The sequence below is a fragment of the Lithobates pipiens genome, unplaced genomic scaffold, assembly GCF_037356315.1.
Source record: "Lithobates pipiens isolate NorthernLeopardFrog02 unplaced genomic scaffold, aLitPip1_a1.2 Scaffold_3, whole genome shotgun sequence".
Lineage (NCBI taxonomy): Eukaryota > Metazoa > Chordata > Amphibia > Anura > Ranidae > Lithobates > Lithobates pipiens.
This window is the reverse complement of record NW_027507790.1, coordinates 7,969,776-7,989,822: the sequence shown is the minus strand read 5'-3', so window position 1 is coordinate 7,989,822 and position 20,047 is coordinate 7,969,776. Positions and strand designations below refer to the sequence as shown.

The following is a 20,047-nucleotide window of genomic DNA, read 5'->3' as shown; positions in this document are numbered from 1 at the left end:
AGCCATAACTGGCCACAGGCAGGGTGCCTGTGGCCAATTATAGCTCAGGGGGTTTAGTACACGCCCCACACTATATAAGGCTGTCAGCGTGACGACCTTGTGTAGTGTGTTCTGGCGTGCAGGGAAAGAAGGATAGGCAGGGACAGATTGTTCTTTTCTCAGGCATCTGCAGGAGTTAGTGGGTGTTGTGTGCCTCCAGCACAGCACAGTATACACCTGTATCTACCCTTTATTGCTGGTGTTCTCTAATACAGGCATCTGCAGGAGTTAATGGGTGTTGTGTGCCTCCAGCACAGTATACACCTGTTTCTACCCTTTATTGCTGGTGTTCTATAATAAAGGCATCTGTAGGAGTTAGTGGGTGTTGTGTGCCTCCAGCACAGTATACAGCTGTATCTACCCTTTATTGCTGGTGTTCTCTAATACAGGCATCTTCAGGAGTTAAAGTGGGTGTTGTGTGCCTCCAGTACAGTATACAGCTGTATCTACCCTTTATTTCTGGTGTTCTCTAATACAGGCATCTGCAGGAGTTAGTGGGTGTTGTGTGCCTCCAGCACAGTATACACCTGTATTTACCCTTTTCTGCTGGTGTGCTCTAATACAGGCATCTGCAGGAGTTAGTGGGTGTTGTGTGCCTCCAGCACAGTATACACCTGTATCTACCCTTTATTGCTGGTGTTCTCTAATACAGGCATCTACAGCATTTACAGTGGGTGTTGTGTGCCTCCAGCACAATATACACTACCCAATTGCAGTTTTTCCCATCTTCCTGCAGGCCATTACTATGTTTGGAAGGCCAACAAGGAGAGGCAGACAGTCACGAGCCAATAAAAGAGGGCACGCAGGCTCTGTGTCTAGAGACAACAGTGCTGGTCGTGAAACGCGGTGCATCGTCATCAGCACATGGCCATGGCAAACGCTTGCCCTTATTTTTGGCAGCTGGACGTGTTGAGCCGCATAATGCCAAAGACTTGGTAGAGTGGATGACCAAGCCCTCCTCATCCTCCTCATCCCTGTTTAACAGGGGCATGTAATACAATTTTTGATGCAATGCTTTGCAGCAGGGCTCATTCCTGCACTCCAACTAGACTATATGGGAGAGGTTGCAGTGTTGTGGCACCAGCACTAGTGCCTAAGGCCCAGTTTTTCAGCCCCTGTTTAACAGGGGCATGTAATTACAATTTTTGATATAATATTTCACAGCAGAGCCTGTTCCTGCGCCCACCAAGAGTAACTGTGGGGACTTATCGTGTTGTGGCACAGCACCACCACCACCACAACCACCAAAGGCCCAAATTTTCTACCACTGTTCAACAATGGCATGTAATTACAATTCTTGATATAATCGTTCACAGCAGGGCGCTCCAGCGCCCACCAAGAGTCGCTTTGAGGGCTTACAGTGTTGCCCCAACACCAACACCGTAGGCCCCCATTTCTGCAGAGCATATAGGGCAGGCCCCTACTTTCAAACATCCAACTTACAAACGTCTCCTACTTGCAAACGAAAGGAGACAACATCAATGAGATGAAAAAAGACGGATGGCAAAAAAAATTATACAGGGGTGATAACCCTTCCCTATGTTTTCCAAAAATCTTAAAAATAGATTTTTTGACTGGAGCTATACTTTAAAAATGTACCAGTTCAAAATTACAAACAGATTCTACTTAACACAACAAACCTACACAGTCCCTGTCTTGTTTGCACCGCCTGTATACTGCTGTTCTGAGTATATAGGGCCTGGGGGAACCACGCTTTTCCTTTTTTTAATTTGGGTACGGGGTTCCCCTTAATATCCGTACAAGACCCAAATGGGCTGGTAATGGGCGGGGGGGGGGGCTACCCATGCCATTTTTCTCAATGATTTTCATCCGTATTTCTGGAACCAGATATACCAGTTCTAAACACGGGAAACACGTGGCACTTCACAGGCATACTATAGTATAGACACCCCCCAGGCACGATATTTAACAACTTTCAGACCGGACCATTTTGCTGGTCAAAGACCAGACCACTTTCTGCGATTCGGCACTGCGTCGCTTTAACTGACAATTGCGCGGTCGTACGACGTGGCTCCTAAACAAAATTGACGTCCTTTTTTTCCCACAAATAGAGCTTTTTTTTGGTGGTATTTGATCACCCCTGCGGTGATCAAATCGCAATAAGCGATTATTGATTGGTTTGCACAAAAGTTATAGCGTTTACAAAATAGGGATGGTTTTATAGCATTTTTATTAATAATTTTTTATTATTTTTTTTTACTAGTAATGGCGGCGATCAGCGATTTTTATTGTGACTGCGACATTGTGGGGGACCCATCGGACATTTTTGACACATTTTTGGGACCATTGTCATTTATACAGTAATCACTGCTATATAAATGCAGTGATTCCTGTGTAAATGACACTGGCAGTGAAAGGGTTAACCAGTGGGTGGCAGTGTAGGGGTTAAGTGTTCCTAGGGGTGTGTTACTAACTGTGGGGGGATTGGGCTTTCATTTAGTGAACACTGATCTCTGCTCCAATCACATGGAGCAGAGATCAGCGTCACTAGTTGCTAGGCAGAATGGAGACATGCTGTTTACACGGCATTTCCTCCATTCAGCCGTCCCATGAGACGATCGCGGGGATGCCCGCGGCGATCGAGTCCGCGGGTCCCGCGACCGGACTCACGGGGGTCCCGACCAGCGCGGGAGCGCGCTGCCGGTGGCGCGCTCCCGATGGCAGGGCGGCATTGAAGATTGGACGTACATGTACGCCAACATGCCTGCCCGTGCCATTCTGTCGACGTACATCGTCGTGCGCTGGTCGGGAAGTGGTTAAAGGAATATTTCACTTTTGTTTCACTTTAATCGTCATTAAAATCAGTGCTCCCGAAAAGACGTCAGTTTTAAAAAAAAAATTGGCATTGACCCATGTCCCCTGGGGCAGGAGCCGGGTCCCCAAACCCATTTTAGCACAATATCTTGCATATTAGCCATTAAAATTAGCACTTTTTATTTTGAACGTTCGAGTTCCATAGACTTCAATGGGGTTCTAAAGTTCGCACAAATTTTCGGTCCGTTCGAAAGTTCTGGTGCGAACCGAACTGGGGAGTGTTGGGCTCATCCCTAATGCACAGTAAGGAGGCACTTGAAGAAAGATGGGCTGCACGGTCGAGTCGCCAGAATATTACTACATTACTACGAAAATGCCACAAAGTATCCCACTTACAATACGCCAAACAGAGGCTTTTTGCCAAGAGGAATGGGCAGCTTTACCATCTGATAAGATAAATAGCCTCATCCACAAAAAACACAAAAGTCTCCAGAAGAGGTAAGAAGGCAATACACAGTATTAACAACGGGGGTATGTAAACTTTTGATCAAGGTCATTCATAAATTCTGCCAGGGTATATAAACTTATGAGCACAACTGTATTGTTCTTTTCTTTTCCCTGCTTCTTCTCTCCCCCCCCCCCCTTTTTTTCTTCCTTTTTTTTTTTTTCTTCCTGTGTTTCTTTTTCTCCTTGTGTCTCCTATTCTTTCTTCTTTTTTAATCTTTCCTTTTTACCTATTTCACTTGTGTCATGAGAATTTTCACATCTAGTGCTTTATTACAGTTTTGTCTGTTTATGTGCATAGGTCATTAACCAATAGTATGTCCAGCTCGTGAGTTTTCTTCATAGTGGTATACTCCCCCACCAACCCAACAACTCTTCCTTTTTCAATTTGCTTGATTAGCTTGATGCCTATTGGGTGGGTGGAGATCCCTATATAATATATATAGAATGTGTGTCTCTGTTATTTTTATGCAGTGACCAAGGCTCTCCAGCCGAAAAGCGTCTGTTTTTTTGTAACTTTTTTTGCTATTTTTCTATTTTGAAGGGATGAGAGGTCAGCCTGTCAGTGCTCAGATCATACGCCGCATACTGCATCAAAATGGTCTGCATGGTTGTCGTTCCAAAGATGATATACAAGAAAGTCTGCAAACAGTTTGCTGAAGACAAGCAGACTAAGGGCATGGATTACTGGAACCATGTCCTGTGGTCTAATGAGGCCAAGATAAACTTATTTGCTTCAGATGGTGTTAAGCGTGTGTTGCGGCAACCAGGTCAAGCATGGTGGTGGGAGTGTCATGGTCTGGGGCTGCATGAGTGCTGCCAGGACTGGGGAGCTGCAGTTCATTGAGGGAACCATGAATTCCAACATGTACTGTGGCATACTGAAGCAGAGCATGATCCCCTCCCTTCTGAGACTGGGTCACAGGGCAGTATTCCAACATGATAACCACCCCAAACACGCCTCCAAGACGACCACTGCCTTGCTAACGAAGATGAGGGTAATGGTGATGGACTGGCCAAGCATGTCTCCAGGCCTAAACCCTATTGAGCATCTGAGCAACAGAAGGTGGAGGAGCGCAAGGTCTCTAACATCTCCAGGTCCATGATGTCATCATGGAGGAGTGGAAGAAGACTCCAGTGGCAACCTGTGAAGCTCTGGTGAACTCTTTCCCCAAGAGGATTAAGGCAGTGCTGGAAAATAATGGTGGTCACACAAAATATTGACACTTTGGGCCCAATTTGGACATCTTTACTTAGGGGTGTACTCACTTTTGTTTCCAGTGGTTTAGACATTAATGGCTGTGTGTTGAGTTATTTTGAGGGGACAGCAAATGTACACTGTTATACAAGCTGTACATTCACTACACTACACTATACTACATTGTAGCAAAGTGTAATTTCTTCAGTGTTGTCACTGAAGATGAAAAGATAGAATAAAATATTTACAAAAATGTGAGGGGTATGCTCACTATTGTGTGATACTGTACATAGAACTTAAAGTGATACTAAAGTCTCTTTTTTTTAGTTAAAAATAACAAACATGTCATACTTACCTGCCCTGTGTAATGGTTTTGCACAGAGCAGCCCAGATCCTTCCCTTCTCGGGTCCCTCTTCAGTGCTCCAGGCCCTTCCCTAATGTTGAGTGCCCCCACAGCAAGCAGCTTGCTATGGAGGCACCCGAGCCGAGCCGAGTCACAGCTTTGTATGTCCATGTCCTGACCCCGCCCCCTTTCTCTTCTCATTGGCTGGTTGACTTTGACAGCATCGGGAGCCCATGGCACCATGACTAAAGAGACACTGCTGCAGCATTGCTGGATCTAGATGGGACTAAGTATTAGGGGAGCTGAGGGGAGCTGCTGCACACTGAAGGTTTTTTATCTTAATGCATAGAATGCATTAAAGTGGATGTAAACCAGAAAAAATGTCATAATGTAGAGTATAAGATTTCCTATCATTTGAGCCCAGTCTTGCAACAAAGAGTTATGCCATCTCTGAGCAATCCTCTTTTACTATTCAGTGATTTAAATCTTGACAAACAGAGAAAAACTTTGTCAAATCCTCCACCTTGCTGTGAGTGACAGGTGATTTACATATCTCGTGCACTAGCCTAAGGCCGCGTACACACGGGCGGACTGTTCGCCCAACTTTGTTCGTCAAACAATCCGACAAACAGTCCGCTCAAAATTTGCATGAACGGACTTGACCACACACGATGAACGAACAGTCCGCTGAAAGCGTGCGCGATGACGTGAACGGCACGTACGACGGGACGAAAAATACGACGTCCAATACACTGCAATGCAACCTTCGCCGTGTAAATCCTTTCTGAGCATGCGCAAAACTTTTAGTTTGTCGAACAAGCCTACACACGAGCGGACTGTCCGCTCAAACCAAGTTTCAGCGGACTGTCTTACGGGAATTCCGAAAAACTTTGTTCGTCAGACTGTCCGCTGAAACTGTCCGCTGAAGCCCACACACGAGCGGACTGTCCGCTGAAACACTGTTCAGCGGACAAAGTTGGGCGAACAGTCCGCCCGTGTGTACGCGGCCTAAGAGACATGCATTATTTTTTAATTCCCTCCCACTCCTTTCTTCTGCTGCTCTGCCAGAATTGGATGTTCCCCACCTCAGCATGATTTGGCATGCTGAAGTCATGTGGGGACTTTCCTGTCTTTTCACTGGATGTTAGAGATCATAGCAGAAGTTCAGTGTAATGCTGCGAACACATGATCGGTTTTGCCGACGGAATTCCATTCAAGCTGTCTTGCCTACACACGGTCACACCAAATTCCGATCGTTTAGAACACGGTGATGTACAACACGTATGACGGGTTAGAAAAAGGAAGTTCAATAGCCAGTAGCCAATAGCTTCCATCTCTTAGTTGAATCTGAGCATGCGTGATTTTTGGCGTGTTGGAATTGCATACACACGATCGGAATTTCCGTTTTTCTGTCGGGAAAATTGAGAACATGCTATCAGTTTTTGGCTGACGGAAATTCGGACAGCTAAATTCCGATGGAGCATACACACGGTCGCATTTTCCGATGAAAAGCTCTCATCGGTCTTTTTCTGACCTGAATTCTGATCATGTGTATGCGGCATTAGAAATACACAGGAGAATATGCATATTGACAAGGGGAGTGTAGAAGTGGGCGGGGAGTCTACTGACATCACGACTCCACCCAACCACCAAGCTCCAGACAACAGACCCACCCACTGAATATGCAGTTTTTCGGGTCTCAGAGCAGACAGAGGGGAGACATTTGCCAGATAGGGATACATGCAGGAGGCATGTATATCCTTATAGATAACCCCTATGGCAGTAGTTTAGAAAGGATGACATTAGGTTTACATCCACTTTAAGATAAAAAACCTTCTGCCTTTACAACCTCTTTAAAGTGTCAATAAACCCACATCATTAAAAAAAAACTGTCAATAAATGGTTCATTACATGCTGTTCATTCCTTCTTATCACATCTGAGCAGCCCATGTGATATAGAGTCACACGTGCGAATATACACAGTGGTAAATGGCAGCCCAATCCCTCCCTCCTCCTCCATGCCCACTAACCAGTTAAACACAATGTCAGGGCTGGCTTAGCCCTTCCTTCTCTGGGCTGGCCGCTCAGCTGTCGGCTAATTGCCAGCTCTCTTCTCTCTCCACAGTTACCAGCTGTTCCCGCTGATGCTCGTCTGACCTGCCTACTTAAAGCTTTCCAGCTCACTTCACCTCTGCCTTCGCGTTGGTCACATCACAAGGAACCATCTCCTGCGGTTTGTTTCAAGACTGGCTTGCTGACATCCCTTCTGGCTCCTTATCCTGCTTGCATTTGCTCTACTTGGATCCCTGACTTCAGGCCTGGCTGATTACCCGATCTGGTTATTGAACTTTGGACTGGCTGACTACCCGATCTGGTTACTGGACTCTGGCTATGCTTGACTACGCTTTTTCTATTTACGTTTTTATTTTTATTAATAAACAAGTGGGATTTAATTGTACTTCTGTCTCAGTCTGATTCATGGTTTCTGACACACAATGGGGGGTGGGAACAAGAAGCCTCCGTTATTCTACATGTAATATCCCACCCCCATTAAGACTAGCTGGTTAGTGGGCATGGAGGAGGAGGGAGGGAGTGGGCTGCCGTTTACCACTGTGTATACGTCCACATGTATGACTTTTCTTTACTTTTAATCTTTATTTAAGGAATGCGGCTTGTACAAAAGAATAAAAAAAATCAAACATTTCTACAAACCATTTCCTGTTTCAAATTATGGAAATAACTTTTCCAGCAAATCTTTGACATCTTAGTGAGATAAAATTCCAGGTTCCATTACCTCATTATAGTAAAACAGAGAACTGTGGTCTAAGCCCTTGTACACACGATCAGAGAAGTATTTCATCAAACAAAAAAAAACCTTTATTTTGGTCGCTATAAAATAAAAATAGGAACGCAGCACTGGAGAAACTTCTTAACTTTGGTGCAGCCTTTGGCCCCCAGGGCAGACATGAACAAATTCTAATAGAAAAAATTGGTGGCCTGAGGAGTCCATATCTCAGGGAGAGAAGTCTGGTCAAGAAGTCCTAGAGAACAGGAAATTCAGATGCCATTTCTGTCCCCAGGATGTGGATCTTCAAGAGGCTGCATCTTCTGGCAGACCAGACTGAACCCAGGCCATCACTCTCTCATCTTCCTTGGGCACTTCCCACCAGGCATCCTTCCAGGCTGTGGCTCGGCTCCTGTAGTTGAGGCAGGAGGAGGAGGGCGTTGTTCGACCTCCTGGCTGCCACTTGCCACAGCCTCCCCCCGACTGAGGTCTTCCTGTGTATGAAAAGGGGACATAGTTTTACTTTTTTGCTCATCAATCACACCATTTTGTGCTCCTGGCTTTTGCAAATTGAATGTTACCAAATAGAACAGACTATCATTCTGAGACCAGCATTTTTCTTTCCCGTCCCAATCATTTTTGGTTACTACTGTCTATTGAGATGTAAACCACTTTGAGAAATCACAACTTACTGATCAATAAGAACATCTAGTTAACATCATTAAATGGAACACAATAAATATGTTCAACAATGCAATACCTGTCTCAACACATGTTGCTGCCTGGAAGGCCCAGGTTGGACATCAGAAGCCTCAGCTGGTGGTGGCCTGGGTACCCCTTGGTCTACCAGAAAATGCAGCCTGTCAAAGTGAACCATCCTGGGGGAATAAACGGCATCTGGATCTCCTGCTCTCAAGGACTCCAGGTGCTTCTTTCTCTCCCTGAAATATGTAATCTTCATGGCCCCAATTTTCCGATTCAGATAGTCCATGTTTGCCGTGGGGACCATGATCCAAAGAAAGCAGTTTCTCCAGTGCTGTGTTCCTCTTTGTTCTGTCGGCATAAAACTTGTTGTGGAACTGCCACAGGCAGGGCATCTCCATGTACAGTTCTATGAATAGCCCCATAAAGTTTGCATTTTTGAAAGGATCCATATTGTCTGCAAGACACAACACAAGACAAACCCTCAAATACTAATAATGCCATTAAAAACCCTCCTAATCTTGTCCCTACATCGGCCTAGATAGAAGCAGTCTAGTCTAGTGAAGCACCAACTTAAAAATTTTACCTTCGTTTCCACGTTCATCATGTCCGCGCCTCACTCTTCCCAGATCGTACGGACGATACACGCGCGTTGCGTTTTATATACAGTGCGCATGCGTGAAACTCCGCCCGCCCCTGATGTTCTTTCCAGACTATTCCCCGCCCCTTCTGGCACAGTGGGGAGAGCACATGGCGGAGAGAACACAGGTGCGCACTAATAATAGTTCCACTAACGAGGAGGAGGGTGAGGAAAGCCCGGAGCCTCAAAAAGGTCCCGATCCGGGAAAACAAGATTTAAGGCCTCAAATATGTCTTTTGGAGAGATGTAGGAGATGGTCGACATATTGAACAGGACCGACTATGATGGGAAGTATGGACCTTACCCAAACCCAAATATCAGAAAGGCCAAGATCATGAATAAAGTTGTGAAGAGTCTTCAGAAGTATTTTGGGGTACACTGATCCAAGGATCAACTGAGAAAACGCTGGTCAGACCTAAAACTGAGGGAGCACGAGCAGTACATAAGGATCAAGCGTGTTCTTAAAAAAAGTAAGTAGTTGTCGTGTGTTCATATGATTATTCTTGCTTGCATACTGTTGTGCATTTTAAAATGGCCACTTGCTTGCATACTGTTGTGCATTTTAAAATAGCCACTTTCAAGTTCATGGTTTTGTTCATTCGTATGAAACATCGTTCTGCGGGGTAGTATTCCAGCTTAACAAAGTGTACCCAATAATGTTCTCACCTTGTAACTCGGCCCAAAAACACAATTGTACAACACTTCCAAGCAATGTTTATGATTCCTATTTCTGCCCTCTGTGTGCTAATTATTCTTTGTTTACATTCTCATAGGGGAGAGAAGACTCAGAAAGTATGAGGACACCAGGGACCACACCTCTCCCAAAGAAGGGCAACTTCCAAAAGCAGAAACAGAGGAGCAGGAGAAGGAAGGAGAGATCGTGGAGGTTGGACAAATTGTGACCACAACAGGTAAGTGTCGGAGAACACAGCTTCCGGTAAGCTCATCAATGTATATCACCATATTTGGATTACATGGTGTGTTTGTTTGCTTTGTTTTGTAGGTGATGTGGAAGAAGATTCCCGTTTTACCAGTGAAAGTGCCCATATCTTGATCGGGGAGATAATGGGGTGCAATCGTGATTTGGAAATTATCCAACAAAACATCAATGATGTAAAAAATAAAATGAAGAACATCATTGATGTTTTGGGGAGAGTGTGAAACAAAAAAAACTAGATAGGGTTTTATTTTTGCTATTTTAAAAACAAAATGTTGTATTTATCGAAATTCCAAATTTGGAAGATGCACAGAGTGTGTAAAAAAAACATCATGGGGGATCAATGTACATGTTTTGTGGAAAGTGCCTGAGATGAAGGGGTTGCAGCCCCAAAGCATGTACATTTATCCCCCATGATGGGAGATAGCACATGTTGACACACTGTGTGCATCTTCCAAATTAGTTTTTTTCAGGGGTGACACCCCATGTGATGAAGGCAATATCAGCCCAGTTTGTACATACTTATGTCTGATATTGTCTTCACTTTTCAAAGTTGAACTTTGTAAGTTCCTGTTTTATGTATTTTACGGTTGGATGCATGCCTGTTTACACAAAAACAACAAGGAAACAAAATTCTGATTAAACTCTGTTTTGGATACACAAAATCTCTTGGTTTGTTGTAAAAACCTTTTCGAAACGCACATGTGAATGTGCTTGTATTAAAAAGTTGAATTCTCAACAATGTGTGGCTTCCTTTTTCATTGCGCATAAAATGTATTTGTAGTCAAATTTTAGTTTGTGCTGAGAAGGAGTGTGATTTACTAAAGGCAACTCCACTTTGCACTCCAAGTGCAGTTTCAGGTGTACTTTTGCAGTGCACTTGTAGTGCATAGTGGATGTGCCTTTAGTAAAAAAAACACCCAGAGTGAGGTGTAAATTTGGACAATCATGCCATTTTCCTGCCATGGTGCTGAAAATTAGCACGATTTTGGTCAGTAATTCACTACATACATTAGTTACAAAAAGAAGGTGTGTGTGTAGCAGACCCACAACATAACAAGATTATCTGAAGAAGAGACTGTCCCCTCATCTTGCTCTGAACTTGGGTTTGCACTATTGGTGAAAAAGGCACAACTTGCAAACTGGCAAAGTGGGAGGCCACAGTCTGCCATTCCTGTGGCGTTGAAGGACACTGTGTAGTGGAATAAAAATAGAGAGGGAGGAACAAAGGGAGAGGAAAAGAGGGGGAAGAACAAAGAAAAACGGAGAGAAAGAATAAGAGAAAGAACAAGAAAGATGGCTAGAGAGATGGATGGGGGAAAAAAACAAGAAATTAGGATAGAGAGAGATCAAAGGGAAAGAAATGAGAAGAAAAAGACAAGAGTAGGGTCCATCAGCACCCAATCTGGTCCGCAGATGGATGGGAAAAATTGGTTTTTCCTCCGTCACATTTTTTCGGTCGGATGTCAGCGGACATGTCACTGATGACATCCATTTCCCATAGACCTCTATGGAGTGTCCGTTCAGACCTGAACGGATTGTCCATGTGGAAGGGGTCTAAAAATGTACCATAAGGGGTTTTAATACTGTACGAGTGGAAGGGAGTGCTAAATATCCATGGGTTAGGGGCGAAAATTACTTGTCTTGCCTTGGGTGCTGACAACCCCTGCTTCAAAAATAATTTTACTGTTAGGGGTCCCCACAACTTGGGAACATTTATCAAGGGGTCACGGCACTAGAAAGGTTGAGAACCACTGTTCTAAGCAAAAAAATTGTGATTCTCATTTTGGTCAGAATTGTGCAGCTCTACTGTACTTAATGTGCATAGAACTCTGGCATAAGTAAATAATAAAAATCTCCATTCATAAAGTACAAAAATGTGAAATAAATGCAAATCTGTATTTCATAAAAAATACATCAACATAATAAAATGAGTGTGTTGAAAAAACAATATGCAGATCCTATAAACAAGTCTCAATTCATTAATTAAAAACATAAAAAAAATAGGAAATTCATGTGCAACATCCAAAAAAAAAGGTGTATAGTCACATATCCAAGTGCAAGTGAACACTGCTCTTATCCAATAGGTATAAGCAATCCAAGAAATAAAGAGTTATTACATCCGATGCTGATCCCCACAGTGATTTCACTTGTGATATAAGAGAAGGTTGGCTTCTTACAAGATAGTGTAGACCATATAAAATGGTCAACAGAGCATTTAAAACAACCAGGATGTCTTTCTGTAAGCCCACGTACACACGGTCGGAGATTTTGCCAACCAAATCCGTCGGATTTTGCCCGTCGGATTTAGTCCGACGGATTGTGTCCGAAACTGTTGCATACACACGGTCGGGCCAAGTTGGCGAAAAATCCGATCTTTCAGAACGTGATGACGTAATTTAGTTACGATGGGACTACATTCAGGCTAGTAGCCAATAGCTTTGATGTAGGAATTTGATCTGAGCATGCGTGGCACTTGGTCCGATGAAAATGCTCTACACATGATCGGATTAGGTCCGTCCGGCCCAGTTGGTCGGGAAATATTTCCAACATGTTGGAAAATTGGGTCGGACAGAGATTCGGACGGAATCAGTCCGATGCATACCACACACAGTCGGATTATCCGATGACACTGTCCGATAAGACTCATTCCGACAGATTCTCCGACCATGTGTACAAGGGCTTACTCCTCATCCTCTTTCTGCATCTCTTCCAACAATGTAATGCAAAGCAAGAAAACGACATCTCATAGCGTGATATGTTTAAAAAATCGGTATCTTCAATAATAGAAGTGCACTTACATATTTTCCACAGTCGCAAAATCGCATTAAAAGATGCACAGAGCGGTTTCGCAAGCAGGCAGTCTCCAAACACCAGTGTTCCAGCAGTCAGATAGCTTAAAGGGGTCACATATGGGCCTTATAGGCCCTATTATATAGTTCTATGCACATTAGGTACTGTATATTTTCTATCGTGGTGCATTAATTTAGCTCCACACTGTTGTGAATTCATGAAGAAATACATTTAATATTCACTGGCAGAGATGAGAGATTTCAGTAGGCCTAAAAAAAGTGGATGAACTATAATGTTGATATTATTGAACTGTGACCTCTTGGAGAACTTTAAAGCAAAATACAGGATCTCACAGGTTTTTCCAAATGTTCAAGGGATTAGTTCTTTTTAAACTTTTACAAAACCTGTGTTGAAACAAGAGACTGGAACAATGGTAGTTTCTGTCACCAAACAAAAAGATGTTTACTTATTTTGTTGGTTAGATTGAGAAGACCAAACTTGCATAAGTATTTATCACATGGAAATAATCCTTAACTAGAAAACCCCATTGTGCGTAAGTAAAAGACTGTTTGGACAATATACAACCATGCAGATAGCTGACACCTTGTCCAACAAAACCTATTGTGTGGCACAGCTAAAGCCATCTGAACATTTATTGGAAGTTCAAAGTTCATCTCAAAACATGGTGTGAGAGGGATATACAAGTCAGACATATTTCAAAAGTACTTCAAGTAATTCAAACTATATGTGATATGTGTAGGTCACCAAAGATATTATAATTTTAGTATCTAATGATCTAAAGAACTTTGTCATAAAGAAATTATATATGAAAGTGTTTATTATAAATAGAAGTGTTTTAGCAACGAATTAGCATTATGAAAAACATATAATCGTGATTATAACTGTATAAGAATTTAACCTATGTTTAGATAAACAAATATTGATTGGATACCCGAATTATACATGTATCCATATAGATAATAATTGTATGTGATATTGTTTGATATATATCTAACCTGTGTCCTTTATAAATGGACTAAAGATTAATAGATATACATTGATATGTATATATATATATATCACCATTTTATGCAAGTGATTAATCAATAATTATGCTAAGCGTATTTGATAGTATGTGGTTAGTAGAATTCCCAGTTTGAGAGATTATTTTCACTAAGGTACAAAAAAATACACAATATAAAATTAAATATATCACTTATAGAGATAAACCACAAAACACATGTGAGACACCTGGTGGTTGAAGGTGCTATTACCTTAAAATCACGAGACTACTGGGAAAGGTGATCATTAAGTCTGCCTGCCAATAGGAAAGGGACACATACCCTCTGGGCAGAACTTAGTATAATTTTTTGATCTTTTTGTTTAAGAGGATATTTAAGAAACTAGAAAGATGCCATGAAGGAAAGAGAGAAGGAGAGCTGGGGAGGAAAGAGAGCTCAGGGGGAAGCTTAGGGACCCCCCCTGAGAAGGGACACTGGAAGACTCCCAGACAAACTGATACTCATGCACCATGCATGAATACACATTTTTACATTCATGAAGATCCCTGCTCCTTGAAACTCGGAGGTCACACAAAGTAATTCCTCTGTAAGAGAATCCATGTTGAAAGTCATGGCAGCCATCTTAAAATTCCTGGTAACCAACAATCCACACTAATAACCATATTGGAAATGGGTAAATATTTTTATTATATCTTCTATGTTCTCTTAAATATTGATGTTTTTGAATATTCTATTATTGAAAATCGTTCTCCGGAATCAATAACTGCCTTTTAGATTTTTCTCTAAATTAAATTTTTCATTATAAATTTCTTTTTTGCATAGATGCCAATTTTATTAAAAAACAAATGTCTAATTTATTTCACATTGTTAACAACTTACTTACCTGCAGTATAGTAACGGTTGGACGTGTGAAATACAGACATTCTGTTTAATTGTCAATTATCAAAAGGTTATTGATTCTACCGAGAAGTGATAATGGTGATAATTAAGTCCAAGGTACTACTACGCCCAGTTTGAGGGTATTTCCATTAACTGTCAAATGATCTGTATTTTAATTTCATGTAGATATTTGTCTTTTGTCAACCAATAAATGTAACTATTTTTATGATTACTTGTCTCCGTGAATACGTTTCACATGTATAGACTGTGTCATATAGATTGATTTTGTATCTTAAAAATATCTTCGTTAAAAATTACTTAATAAATATTGTGCGGGAAAATGTCCTTAAAAAGCACAACAACACTATTTAATTTATTATTAAATGTGGATTACATGCTGTTCATACTTACTGTTACTATGGGATTTGTTTTCTGTATTCTGCAAAAATCTGGTTGATCCTGGTGATCTCTGTCTCCACCTTCGGTTCATGTTCCCAATTCAGCTAGGGATTTTGCAGCTGAGGTAGCAACTCTGTACATGTTCAGTTTTCAGTGAGTTTCTACGCTGAACATTTCCTCTCTATCATATCAGACCAGCCCACGTGACTATAAAGTCATACATGTGGTCCTTGCTTCGGCAGGACATACACTAAAATTGGAATGATACAGAGAAGATTAACATGGCCCCTGTGCAAGGATGGCACGCAAATTTGTGAAGCGTTCCATATTTTTAGAGGAACACAACACCCGCTGGACGCATTGGAATCTGTTCCGATTCTCAGACGAGTGCAAGTCCTACATTTGAGTAGCTTGACTTAAGATAAATTGGAGTCTAGGGTCGTTGGCCTTGCCGGAACTTTGCACCCCTTTACTTCCCTTCTACTGCCTCTACTTTCCTATTTTATCCCCCCCCCCCATTGACACCGTCTGTGTCACCCTTCCTCTCTTTCCATAAATAAGAAAATTCCCCTCGTTTGCAGCTAGTTTCTGGAAACATTCCTGCTAATCCAGGACTAAGAGCCATAACTTACATGTTATAGAAAGAATAGGTTCTGTCCTCTAAAATGTTAGGCTTGGTTCCTGGGCAACAGAGTTAAGCTCATTCCACTCCCCAGAGGGTTCCCCTCCTCCCGATTAAACTTACACAATGGTCTACATGTTTATTACAACTACGTTTTGTGCTAGTTGGGAGGTGTCCTCTACTATTCCAATCAGACTACAGAATTTAACTGTTGTGGAGTTCTTAGCCCCTGTACACACGGTCGGACATTCTGCCAACCAAATCCGTCGGATTTTGTCTGACGGATTGTGTCCGAAACTGTTGCATACACACAGTCGGACCAAGTTGTCTGATTTTGCGGTTGCCAAGAACGCGGTGACGTAAGCCGTGTACGGCGGGACTAGAAAAGGGAAATTCAGTACCACGTCCAGCACCCTTTGGGCTCCTTCTGCTGATCTCGTGTTAGTAGGAGTTTGGGGAGAGACGATTCGCGCTTTTCACATTAGTGATTCAGATCGCTACTGCTCTTCGGTTTCTGCTTGTCTTTGTGTATCTGATAATCGGTGTGTGCAGTCATTAAGTATTTGTTTCTCATTGTGGACTATATACAAAAATTAGTAATTTGACAAATCGACATTGCAAGCAGATTAGACACCCACATTTTTGGTCAAAATTAGTAGAACATTTTGGGAACTGAGTATTTAAAGCCTAAAGTATAAGGTCCCCTTATGAGAGTCATCATCCCCCCACCCCCCACCCCCCCATATGATGGGCCCTTGCTAAAAAATGAGGGAGGATGTTTAGGACAGGTAACCCTCTCCACTTGATTGAGAGCAGAATGCCTAAATAATGTGTGATACTTTGTGAAGCCCCTCCTTACTTACACTATTGGCAGCCCACGGGACAGGTAAGAAGTGTCATAATAACAAAATGGAAGCACATTTTGACATTCTGCTATTACATAGCAAGAAAATTAATGTGTTAAAAAAAATAAAAATAGCATTTGAAAGTATTGAGGCAGGCCCTTACACTACATGCTTTGGTGAACTCGTCCATAAATGTGATCATGAAAAAGGTAGGTATAGTGTGTATTTGGTTTGGTCAAGTCATCAGATAGAAGATTGCTATCAGCTGAGCTAGCAGTTGGGGAGAGGGGGGTTATTAATGAGTTTGGCACAACTCCAAAAATAAAAAAAAAAGGTCACTTTGCATGAATTGAAGCACACACATCACATTTGTAGACATTTTAGGGCGTGTTTAGGGGAAAGCAATACTATGGAGCTGCCAAAAGACATTGGTAAGTGACTAGACTATAGTTTTATGGAAGAGCATGGTGGGGAAGTTAGTGAGGCAAATATGCATGAGGACAAAGGGGCACAGCATATGAATTAGAGCATATTGCAATGATGGTAATTAGGGAATGAGGAAAGAAATGCAAGACATTAGCAATCATGAAATACATAGAATGTGATGTTTAAGGATAAAACTTAGCTTCATATAGTCCTTCTGCAGGACCTGAATGATGGCAGAACAGGTCTCTGGAATAATGATCCCCAGAGCCTGGGGGGAGATGCCTGTAGAGAACTTGAGGTCCTGAAAACTTCTCCTTGTCGCCAAGTAGCGCAACATGGCGATGAGCCTCTGCTCCGAAGTGATGGCTTGCCACACGCAGGTATCCTGCCTGGTGATATAAGGGGTCAGCAAAGCCAGCAGATGGTGAAAAACGGGGTCCGTCATCCGGAGAAAATTTCTGAAATGATCAGGATTATTCTCACGGATCTCACGGAGCAAAGGCATGTGCGAGAACTGGTGACGCTGGCGCAACCAATTCTTGGTACACAAACGCCTACCCTCCCTGTTCATGGGAGCGCGCCGCCGGTGGCGCGCTCCCGATGGCAGGGCGGCATTGAAGATTGGACGTACCTGTACGCCAATATGCCTGCCCGTGCCATTCTGTTGACGTACATCGTCGTGCGCTGGTCGGGAACCGGTTAAACAGGGGGAATCTGTGCCACACAGAGTGATTAGAGTGTGCCCTGGCACACCCTGTGCGCACGCCTATGCATACAAAGAATTTACTCATACACACATGTAGAGTTACTGAAACATCCACTTTAACCACTTGCCGACCGCCGCACGACGATATACGTCGGCAGAATGGCACGGGCAGGCATAAGGGCGTATATATAAGTCCCTGCCTTCCCGCGGGTGGGGGGCCCGATCGGGCCCCCCCCCGGTGCCTGCGGCGGTCGGCATTCGTTCGGGAGCGATCCCGGACGAGGGGACGGCCATTCATTCATGGCCACCCCCTCGCGATCGCTCCCGACGAATGAAAATCCTCCGTGACATCACTTCCTCTCCTGTAATGTAAACACAGGAGAGGAAGTGATGTATTCTCTCCTCCGTGTCGGTATTTTTCGTTCCGGCACCGAGGAGAGAGCATCGGTGAGTTGCACCAACACACCACACATACAGTAGAACATGCCAGGCACACTCACACCCCCCCTTTACCCCCCGATTACCCCCCCAATTACCCCTGCCCCCCCAGTCACAGTGACACCAATTGCATTTTTTTTTTTTTTTTTTTGCATTGGTGTCATTTGTGACTGTAATAACTGTTAGGGCAGTAAGGGTTAGCCCCCTTTAGTTCTAATGTACCCCCCTAACCCCCCCAATAAAGGTTTAACCCCGTGATCACCCCCCGTCGCCAGTGTCACTAAGGCTGGGTTCACATTGCAGCGGTTTATGAGAACGGATGTGATTCGCACCGCACTGCAGTGCAAATCACATCCGATCTCTGTGCGATTCGAGTTCAGCCATACAGATAGTATGGCTGAATTCGCATCGCACCCGCCGCACCCGCCGCAAATTCGCACGGGACCCTTTTTTTGGTCCGCAGCAGAATCGGATCGCATGGGTGTTCACACCATGCGATCTGAGTTTGCAGATTGCACTGCGATATGCGAACTGATCTGGGGGTGTCATTAACATTTCACTGACACTCCCAGCAGTTCGCATAGGGCAGTGTGAACTGCCGCCGGGAGGCATGCGATGCGGAAACCCGCCGCGGATTCGTGGCGTTCCCGCATCGCTCCAGTGTGAACCCAGCCTAATAAGCGGTCATTTTTCTGATCGCTGTATTAGTGTCACAGGTGACGCTAGTTAGGCAGGTAGGTATTTAGGTTCGCCGCAACTTTTTATAGCGCCAGGGACCCCCATATACTACCGCATAAAGCCCCCTGATTGCCCCCTAGTTAACCCTTTCACCAGTGATCACATATAACTGTTACAGGTGACGCTGGTTGGTTAGTTATTTTTTTATAGTTTCAGGGCACCCGCCATTTATTACCTAATAAAGGTTTAACCCCTTGATCACCCGGCGGGTGTCATTTGTGACTGTAATAACTGTTAGGGCAGTTAGGGTTAGCCCCCTTTAGTTCTAAGGTACCCCCCTAACCCCCCCAATAAAGGTTTAACCCCGTGATCACCCCCCGTCGCCAGTGTCACTAAGGCTGGGTTCACATTGCAGCGGTTTGAGAACGGATGTGATTCGCACCGCACTGCAGTGCAAATCACATCCGATCTCTGTGCGATTCGAGTTCAGCCATACAGATAGTATGGCTGAATTCGCATCGCACCCGCCGCACCCGCCGCAAACTCGCACGGGACCCTTTTTTTGGTCCGCAGCAGAATCAGATCGCATGGGTGTTCACACCATGCGATCCGAGTTTGCAGATCGCACTGCGATATGCGAACTGATCTGGGGGTGTCATTAACATTTCACTGACACTCCCAGCAGTTCGCATAGGGCAGTGTGAACTGCCGCCGGGAGGCATGCGATGCGGGAACCCGCCGCGGATTCGTGGCGTTCCTGCATCGCTCCAGTGTGAACCCAGCCTAATAAGCGATCATTTTTCTGATCGCTGTATTAGTGTCACAGGTGACGCTAGTTAGGCAGGTAGGTATTTAGGTTCGCCGCAGCTTTTTATAGCGCCAGGGACCCCCATATACTACCGCATAAAGCCCCCTGATTGCCCCCTAGTTAACCCTTTCACCAGTGATCACCATATAACGGTTACAGGTGACGCTGGTTGGTTAGTTATTTTTTTATAGTTTCAGGGCACCCGCCATTTATTACCTAGTCTCACTAGTGTACCCCTAAATTTAGGGGTGTCTACTTTCCAAAATGGGGTCATTTGGGGGGGGTTTGTGCCATCTTGGCATTTTATGGCCTTCAAAACTGTAATGCGTGAGCAATATATCATTTAGTGACAACTTTGTGAAAAAATAAAATAAAATAAAAAGTTTGTAATTTTCCCGCAACTTGGGGCAAAATATAAAATATTCCATGGACTCAACATGCCTCTCAGCAAATAGCTTGGGGTGTCTACTTTCTAAAATGGGGTCATTTGTGGGGGTTTTGTGCCAT

General features: G+C 43.6%; 1 protein-coding gene and 1 non-coding gene across 2 annotated transcripts in view; both read left to right on the top strand.

Moving 5' to 3' along the window:
• Positions 1–20,047, top strand: part of CABP7 (calcium binding protein 7) — a 207,581-nt gene that overhangs the window by 168,369 nt on the left and 19,165 nt on the right. The window lies entirely within an intron of this gene.
• Positions 15,244–15,350, top strand: LOC143941496 (U6 spliceosomal RNA). Its single transcript, XR_013264187.1, has one exon. It is a non-coding gene; the product is annotated as a U6 spliceosomal RNA (small nuclear RNA).